We start from the raw sequence: 10,510 nt of genomic DNA on the forward strand, positions 1-10,510 counted from the left end.
ACTTCTATATCATGACTGCAAGTAAATTCGACATCTGAAGTAACTGGGGGAGGTTTTGTTTAGAACCCATTTGGCCTTTTTATGAATCATTATTGTTACATTACTATTTAAATGATCCTGCAAGGCATGCAAACTACATAAAACTTAAACCAAGTGTACTTCATTGGTAACTATACTACACATAAAAACAAAATGTACAAATAGTAGAGTTTCAAGTTCACCTTGCTTGTACAGCTTAAGTGTATTTTTAAGGGAAGGGCACATGCAATCTGCGATTGTACATCGAGAGAGTTTCTGAAATTCAAACGAATGATATACACAAATGCCCAAGGTTATATAGCATAAGTATTTTGTCAAGAAAGTAACCATCTCTAAAGGAAAAATACCTCTCTGGCTGTTAGGAGCCTACCCCAAGAAACTCAGATCACTTATTGACCTATTATCTTTCCCTGCATCTTTTGAATGGCTTCTTTAGCAGATGCTCTGCAGACATCATATATTCAAAAGGTTAAATGATTCATCACATAATAGGCTTAAGGAAAAAGGTTAAATGTTTCTTACATTCAAGGTACATTAGTTCACACAACAGCCAAGGCAACTTCATGACTATGAAAATTCAAAATGCAAAATCAACATAAGCATACCAGTTCACATGCACACAAAGAAGCATACACTTCAAACAGACACAATGCACCCGCAAACCTACATCAAACATAAGTCCAAAATAATGAATCATTATGAAAAACTATGACATCATTTAACATCCACACACCAAATATAATCAACCTGTTTAAGGAAAATCACAAAAAGACATTATGCCACATTCAAGTTCAGTCATAACCAAGCTTCACCGACCTACTGCCTTGCAAATGATTTTCTTAACAGCTAATACCTAACTGTTTCAAACTCACTTTAACAGTTGCACTAACCTGCTAACTAACACCAAAGGAAGTTTCAGTACCAGTAACGAACATGTCCCGCAAACGGAGTTGGGCTGAAAAAGTATCTAGTTAGTATTGCAACTCAAATCAACTAAAAATTACATTTACCTAAGCAGTGTACAACTCAAGCCAACTATAAAACAAAAAATCAAAACCAGAAAGTCATTGAACTCGGTGTTAATCGAGTTAGCAGCAGAGTTATCAAAAGGGAATGACCCAAAGGCAAGTTTGCAAGGAAATCAAAACCTGAAAAAACTAAAACAAAAGGAAATTCATTCAAAATAAAATTTTCATGAAGAATCACTGACAACTCAAATCGAAAGAGTGTCATCTAGTATTCAAAACATGTTAATGTCACCTAGTATCCCAAACATTATTTTCAAATATTACTGGTATCAAAACATTATTAGGGCACACAAATGTCGAGAGACTACCTGGACTGCAGAAACAACAACACCAGGAGAAGCTTTCCATGTTCCAAGACCAATTGTTGGGGTGAGCGTTGCATGGGTGAGGTGAGAGGTGACTCGGGGCGGTTTTAGGGTTTTAAGGAAAAAGAGAGTAGAGAAGAAGAGAGAGAACGAAATACATAATGAGGAGGAAGAAGAGAGAGGGGTATCTTTTTGAAAGGATTGGAAGAGGGAAAAGTAAATTGGACCAATGATATTGCAACACTTGGTGAAATTGTTGTGAAAAGTAGTAGAAGGAAGAATTTAATTTGTTAATTACGAAAATGAACAATTGTTAGTGCATTTTATTTTAGAGGAAAGGGCATTTTTGGTACTATGCTCAATCTTATAATAAAGGGTAGATAGTAGATTTATAATGAAAAGTTAGTCTATTTGATACACTATGTTGTTTTGTCCATTCAATTAGTGTAATGATTATTATACATTTGAATGATCAATGTTCATTCTGCTTCGGAATCCGACATTTGTATGGTGAAGCAATGACATTTCGATCAATCATATTGAATAATTGATTATTGCGTTTTGATGGTATGAACGCTTTTGCATTAGACTTTGTGACGGTGCAAGAGTTTGCCTTTAGGGTTCGCAAAAAGCTTCAAGTGTTAATGCGTCAATATTTATAAATTATTAATTTATTATCATTTATTATTTGATTATTTATTATTAAATAAATTGTTATACGATTATGACCTTATATTTTGGCGTTTTGTTTATTTTAAATACGACCTGCGTGTCGTGATTTATTTTATTTAAGTACGGCCTGCGTGTCGTGATTTATTGTAATTAAATACGACATGTGTGTCGTACCATTTAATTATTTATTTAAATAGTATAATTTTTCGAGTTCAAGAGTTGAAGAGAAGACAACGCCAAACGATGACGCTGGTGGAGAGGCTTGAGAAGCTTGTTCGTGGGCCAAAGAATTGTAATAAAGTAGTTTATTTAATTCTTGCGCTTTAGGTGGTCATAATCGTATTATCAAATTTTATTCTATGTATGTGATGCATGTGTTGTATGTTTATGTGTGTGTATGAGATACACAAATATGTGAGATCGAACTTAAGAAAAATCTCTAAATAAAATATTAAGTTAATTGCTTTCCAAAATTTAGCACTCATCAAGACTAGTATCGAATAATGTAGGTTTCGGCAAAGCGATGTGCATGTTTTATATTAGTAAGGTGCGATGGAATAAATGTAATATCCAACTGCTAAATTTTTGGGTTTGACTTAACTAAACTAATTATAATAGGTTATATATGAAGGATAGAAAAACACTTAGAAAGGGGGGGATTGAATAAGTGTGACTTTAAATCTTGGACGATAAAAATAAATTGCACAATTATTTTTATCCTGGTTCGCTGTTAACGAAGCTACTCCAGTCCACCCCCGCAGAGATGATTTACCTCAACCTGAGGATTTAATCCACTAATCGCACGGATTACAATGGTTTTCCACTTAGTCCGCAACTAAGTCTTCCAGAGTCTTCTGATCACACACTGATCACTCCAGGAACAACTGCTTAGATACCCTCTAAGACTTTTCTAGAGTCTACTGATCAACACGATCACTCTAGGCTTAGTTCACTCCTAAGACTTCCCTAGAGTATTCTGATCAACACGATCACTCTAGTTCCTTACAACTTAATGTAATCAATTCTAAGAGTTTACAAATGCTTCTTAAAAAGCGATAATCACAACTGTGATATTTCTCTTAACGTTTAAGCTTAATCTCACTAAAATATTACAACAGCAATGTAGTGAGCTTTGATGAAGATGAAGATTCTGAGTTTAGATTTGAACAGCGTTTCAGCAAGTTTGATATAAGTTGTTTTGGTGCAGAATCGTTAACCTTGCTTCTCATCAGAACTTCATATTTATAGGCGTTGGAGAAGATGACCGTTGAATGCATTTAATGCTTTGCGTGTTCCGTACAGCATCGCATTTAATGTTATACGCTTTTGTCAACTACCTCGAGCCTTGTTCACGCTGTGTCTACTGACGTAGCCTTTAGTAGCTTTTAACGTTCCTTTTGTCAGTCAGCGTAGTCTGCCACCTGTACTTCCTTCTGATCTGATGTTTGTGAATACGACGTTTGAATATCATCAGAGTCAAACAGCTTGGTGCATAGCATCTTCTGATCTTCTGACCTTGAAGTGCTTCTGAGCGTGATACCATCTTCTGATCTTCAGTGCTTCTGATCTCATGTTCTTCTGATGCTTCCATAGACCCATGTTCTGATTCTGCTTCGACCATCTTCTGATGTCTTGCCAGACCATGTTCTGATGTTGCATGCTGAACCATTTGAGACACAACTTCTGAGCGCTGAATTATGCGTACTCTTTATATATATTTCCTGAAAGGGAAATTGCATTGGATTAGAGTACCATATTATCTTAAGCAAAATTCATATTATTGTTATCATCAAAACTAAGATAATTGATAAGAACAAATCTTGTTCTAACAATCTCCCCCTTTTTGATGATGACAAAAACATATATAAATGATATGAATTTGCGATCAGAAAGAGTAGACGGCAAAAGACAAATTACACAGCTATAGCATAAGCATATGAATATGTCTCCCCCTGAGATTAACAATCTCCCCCTGAGATAAATAATCTCCCCCTGAAATAAATACTCGAAGAACTTTGATAAAAGACTTCCCTGATTATTTCGGTAGAGACGATCATATAAGCTTCTGCCTTTAGAGAATTCATAGCTTCTGACTTCTGCTTCCATTGGACAGCTTCAGAACTTGAATTTCTTTAGATCCTTAGAACACTCACAGCTTCTGATTCCTGCTTCCATCGTGGACAGCTTCAGAACTTGAATTTCTTTGATCTTCAGAACATTCACAGCTTCTGACTTCTGCTTCCATTCAGGACAGCTTCAGAACTTGAGTTTTCTGGATCTTTTAGAACATTCACATCTTCTGATTTCTGCTTCCCTCGAATAGCTTCAGAACTTTGAATGTCTACCAATCATCACTTCATGCTAGATTTGTATCAGAACATTGTTGAATGTACCAGAGCATCATCAGAGCATCTCTACATCCTGAAATGTTACAGAACAAAAACTAAACGACAAAAGTCAGCATGAACGAGTTAGAACATAAAATGTATGTTTGAACACATTATTTGTATCAGAGCCATATAGGCTGAAATAATGTATCAGAGCAAATAATGTATCAGAGCCATAACATTATATGTATCAGAGCAAATAGAATTTTGTCAGAACAGGATAGACAATGATATTCAAATTCTATTATCAGTGCTTCTGATTCATTCTTCTTTCTTGCTTCTGATCTCTGAAGCTTGACAGCACTCAGCTTGCTTCAGTTTCCAAGAGCTTATTCCTTTTACAGAATAACGCTTCTTATGGTTTTGCTTCTAGTGTTTGCTTCTGAAGATTCACTTCACTTCTCTGTACCTGCAAAACACTTAAACCATATAGAACTTGCAGTTCTTGTTAGTGAATGTGTGGGAGCCTCTTTACCCAGCAACTGATAGATTTAATCAAATCATTTATCATTTATCTTCTCCCCCTTTTTGTCATAACATCAAAAAGAATATTTAAAAAGATTCAGATGCAAAAAACGACAAAAGAAAACATTTACTGGAATGTAAAACACAAAGAAACTTTTCATTGATAATCAAAAGATATTACAAAAGGTTCCTATGTTTAACAAGATGAGAAACATTCCTAGCAAATACATAAAAAGTCATCCAAAGAGGAAATGACTACAAAAATTAAAAACAGCACCCTAGAAGGACACGCTCTGTGTCAACCCATCAAGAATCCCTGAGGACTTCTTGTCTTCCAGACTGGAACCTCCACTGTAGGAGAGATCCAAGTGACCAAAGAGGAAGAGAGGGACAGTTCACAGACAGAGAGCTAATGTTGCAAACGGGGCTTTCCCTCAACATAGACGTTGAGCCTATCTTCCCACAACTCAAGAAAGTCTTCTGTCTTTGGATGAAAGTTGATAACAACATCAAAGAAGGATCTGACTTGAGAGGTATTAGAAGAGCCATCCCGAGATGCACAGAGATCTGTCGCCTTTGAGTAATGGAGCTACAACAGGCTTAGGGTTAACGCTAGGTTTTGAGAGAAGAAATGAAAAACGAGAGAGAGAGAGAGAGAAGAAAAAAGAACTTTAAGAGGAAAACAGAGAGATAGGAAACCAAAAACCATTTTGAAGAGTATTTAAAAGGAAATAAAATGAAACGAATGATGACTAGCATTTAATGTTACGTGACGTGAGGAGAGATAATAAAGACAAATGAGGTGACTAGCACAGTTACCTATGGTCGGCGTCCCTTCAACTGCACGCGCGTTTATCCATGAATAGTAACGACAGGTTTACCATCCCGAGATAAAACGTAACAGCTGTTTTGCTTTAAAAGAGGTTCTGAATCAACTTAGACAATGAAACGTTAGTAATAACCGAATCATAATTTCTAAAAGATTTCAATCAGAACTTCTGATATATAAAAAAAAATAATCCATTTTCATTTCAGAAGTTACTCATACATAAGAACTTCTCATCTTCTCATTCTGGGCATAAATCCATACTGATATTCTTCAGAATGAACTTAAACCTATCTTCAGCCAGGGGTTTTGTAAAGATATCAGCCCATTGATGGTCTGTATCAACAAAGTTTAAAGATATAACACCCTTCAGAACATAGTCCCTTATGAAATGATGTTTAATCTCAATATGTTTAGCTTTTGAATGAAGAATAGGATTCTTAGATAAACATATAGCAGAAGTATTATCACAGAATATAGGAATGTTACTCTCAAATATCTGATAATCTTCTAACTGAATCTTCATCCAGAGCATCTGTGTACTACAACCAGCAGCAGCGACATATTCTGCTTCTGTTGTTGATAGAGCAATAGTTGCTTGCTTCTTGCTATACCAAGAGATCAAATGACTTCCAAGAAATTGGCAACTTCCTGAAGTACTTTTTCTTTCAATTCTGTCTCCAGCATAATCAGCATCGCAGAATCCTACTAAGTTGTATTCTTTAGATTTTCTGTAAACTAAGCCAACATTAGTAGTACCTTTCAGATACCTTAGAATTCTCTTAACAGCAGTTAAATGAGATTCTCTAGGATCTGATTGGAATCTAGCACACAAACAAACACTGAACAGAATGTCAGGTCTAGAAGCAGTCAAATATAGAAGAGATCCAATCATACCTCTGTATAACTTCTGATCTACCTTCTTACTTACCTCATCCTTACCTAGGATGCATGTTGGATGCATAGGAGTTTTGGCTTCTTTGCAGTCCAGAAGATTAAACTTCTTCAGAAGTTCCTTCACATACTTGGTTTGGTGAACATATGTTCCTTCTGATGTTTGATTTATTTGTATTCCAAGGAAATACTTGAGTTCTCCCATCATGCTCATTTCAAACTCAGCCTGCATAGACTTAGCAAACTCCTTTCCAAGTGTAGCATTAGATGTTCCAAAAATAATATCATCTACATATATTTGACAGATTAAAATATCCTTTTCAAAGGTTTTACAAAAGAGAGTAGTGTCCACTTTTCCTCTAGTGAAACCATTATCTAGAAGGAAAGAACTTAAGCGTTCATACCAAGCTCTGGGAGCTTGCTTCAATCCATATAATGATTTCTTTAGTTTAAACACATGATTCGGAGACATAGAGTCTTCAAAACCAGGAGGTTGATGGACATAAACTTCTTCATCTATATAACCATTTAAGAAGGCACTCTTAACATCCATCTGATAGAGAGTGATGTTATGTTGAGTGGCAAAAGAAATTAATAGACGAATAGATTCTAACCTGGCCACTGGTGCAAAGGTTTCTGTGTAGTCAATCCCTTCTTGCTGACTATAACCCTGAGCCACCAGTCTGGCTTTGTTCCTTACCACTTCGCCTTTCTCACTGAGCTTGTTTCTGAAGACCCATTTTGTACCAATTATATTGAATCCATCTGGTCTAGGAACAAGATCCCAAACATCATTCCTTGTAAACTGATTCAGTTCTTCTTGCATAGCAATTATCCAGTCTGGATCTTCTAGAGCATGATCAACAGAAGTTGGCTCGATCATAGATACAAGACCTAATTGACAATCTGCATTGTTCTTAAGGAATGCTCTTGTTCTGATTGGATCATCCTTCTTTCCAAGAATGACATCTTCTGAATGACCAGAGATGAGTCTGGATGATCTTCTGACAGATGGTTCTTCAGAAATACTTAGATCCTCCAGAGAAGCTGATACTTGATCTTCAGATTCTTTGCTTCTGAGGAGCTCTGCTTCTGATGCGTTGCTTCTTGGCTCAACAACTTCTGATATGTCAATATCATAACCTGCAAAATTATCAACCTGCTTTGGTTTTTCAGAACCAAGCTTATCATCAAACCTGATATTGATTGATTCTTCCACAATCAATGTTTCAGTATTGTATACTCTGTAGCCTTTTGAGCGTTCAGAATATCCAAGAAGGAAACACTTTTGAGCTTTGGAATCAAACTTACCAAGATGATCTTTAGTGTTCAGAATAAAACATACACATCCAAAAGGATGGAAATATGAAATGTTGGGCTTTTTATTCTTCCACAATTCATAGGGAGTCTTATTTAGAATAGGTCTGATAGAGATTCTATTCTGAATATAGCATGCAGTGTTTATTGCTTCTGCCCAGAAATGCTTAGCCATATTGGTTTCATTGATCATGGTTCTGGCCATTTCTTGCAGAGTCCTATTCTTTCGTTCTACAACCCCATTTTGCTGTGGAGTTCTAGGACAAGAGAAATCATGGGCAATACCATTTTCTTTGAAGAACTCTTCAAAGGATCTGTTCTCAAATTCACCACCATGATCACTTCTGACCTTTATGATTTTACACTCTTTTTCAGATTGAATCTGAATGCAGAAATCAAAGAACACTGAATGAGTCTCATCCTTGTGTTTCAAGAATTTTACCCACGTCCAGCGACTATAATCATCTACGATGACTAATCCATATTTCTTTCCTCTGACAGATGCTGTTTTGACTGGTCCAAACAGATCAATGTGCAAGAGTTCTAATGGCCTTGAGGTAGAAACAACATTCTTAGACTTGAATGCAGGTTTGGAGAACTTGCCCTTCTGACATGCTTCACAAAGAGCATCTGATTTGAATTTCAGATTAGGGAGTCCTCTGACAAGATTCAGTTTGTTAATCTGAGAGATCTTTCTCAAACTAGCATGACCTAATCTCCTGTGCCAGACCCACTGCTCTTCAGAAACAGACATAAGACAAGTCACCTTCTGACTCATAAGATCTTGCAGATCTGTCTTATAAATGTTGTTCTTCCTCTTGCCTGTAAATAGGATTGAGCTATCCTTCTGATTTACAGCCTTGCAAGACTTTTGATTGAAGATTATATCATAACCATTGTCACTTAATTGACTGATAGATAAGAGGTTATGAGTTAATCCTTCTACAAGAAGTACATTAGAAATGGAAGGAGAGTTACCAGACTTTATGGTTCCAGAGCCAATTATCTTGCCCTTCTGATCTCCTCCAAACTTGACTTCTCCTCCAGACTTAAGCACCAGGTCTTGGAACATAGACCTTCTTCCTGTCATGTGTCGCGAGCATCCAGAGTCCAGGTACCATGACATGTTGTGCCTTGTCCTTTTTGCAGTCAAGGATATCTGCAATAGGAATAATCTTATCCTTAGGTACCCACATTTTCTTGGGTCCTTTCTTGTTAGATTTTCTCAAGTTCTGATTGAACTTGGGTTTGACATTATAAGCAATAGGAGGAACAGCATGATAATTTTTAATATGAGTTTCATGATATTTCCTAGGTTGTGTCACATGCTTCTTGGTGTGTGTTATGTGAAAACTTTGTGCATGTGAAGTGTGCCTAATATCATGAGAGTGGCCATACTTGAACTGATCATACAATGGCTTGTATGTGAGTTTCATTTCATCAACAGGTTCAAGTTTGTATGGGGTTTCACCCTCAAAACCAATGCCAACTCTTTTGTTTCCAGACACAGCATATATCATAGAAGCTAGCTGACTTCTGCCAATACTTCTAGATAAGAACTTCCTGAAACTTAAATCATATTCTTTCAGAATATGGTTTAGACTAGGAGTGGATTTTTCTGAATCAGAAGGAGATCCAACATTATTGGATAATTTTAAAAGTTTTTCTTTTAATTCAGAATTCTCCAACTCAAGCTTCTTTGTTTCAAATTCAAATTGCTTTTTCAGCTTTTTGTATTTGAGACTAATCTGAGACTTGAGTTCCAGAAGTTCAGTTAGACCGGAAACTAACTCATCTCTAGTAAGTTCAGAAAATACCTCTTCAGAATCTGATTCTGATGTAGATTCTGATCCGTCATCTTCTGTCGCCATCAGCGCACAGTTGGCCTGCTCATCTTCTGAATCATCTTCTGACTCATCCCAGGTTGCCATAAGACCTTTCTTCTTATGAAACTTTTTCTTGGGACTTTCCTTCTGAAGATTTGGACATTCATTCTTGTAGTGTCCAGGCTCATTGCATTCATAGCACATGACCTTCTTCTTGTCAAATCTTCTTTCATCAGAAGATTCTCCACGTTCAAATTTCCTTGAACTTCTGAAGCCTCTGAACTTCCTTTGCTTGATCTTCCAGAGTTGATTTAGCCTTCTGGAGATCAGGGACAGTTCATCTTCTTCTTCAGATTCTGATTCTTCAGGATCTTCTTCTCTGGCCTGAAAAGCGTTAGTGCATTTCTTGATATTTGATTTTAATGCAATAGACTTACCTTTCTTTTGAGGCTCATTTGCGTCCAGCTCAATCTCATGGCTTCTCAAGGCACTGATCAGCTCTTCCAGAGAAACTTCATTCAGATTCTTTGCAATCTTGAATGCAGTCACCATAGGACCCCATCTTCTGGGTAAGCTTCTGATGATCTTCTTCACATGATCAGCCTTGGTGTATCCTTTGTCAAGAACTCTCAATCCAGCAGTCAGAGTTTGAAATCTCGAAAACATCTTTTCAATGTCTTCATCATCCTCCATCTTGAAGGCTTCATACTTCTGGATTAAGGCAAGAGCTTTTGTCTCCTTGACTTGAGCA

This window comes from Vicia villosa, linkage group LG2 (assembly GCF_029867415.1).
Source record: "Vicia villosa cultivar HV-30 ecotype Madison, WI linkage group LG2, Vvil1.0, whole genome shotgun sequence".
NCBI classification, from domain to species: domain Eukaryota; kingdom Viridiplantae; phylum Streptophyta; class Magnoliopsida; order Fabales; family Fabaceae; genus Vicia; species Vicia villosa.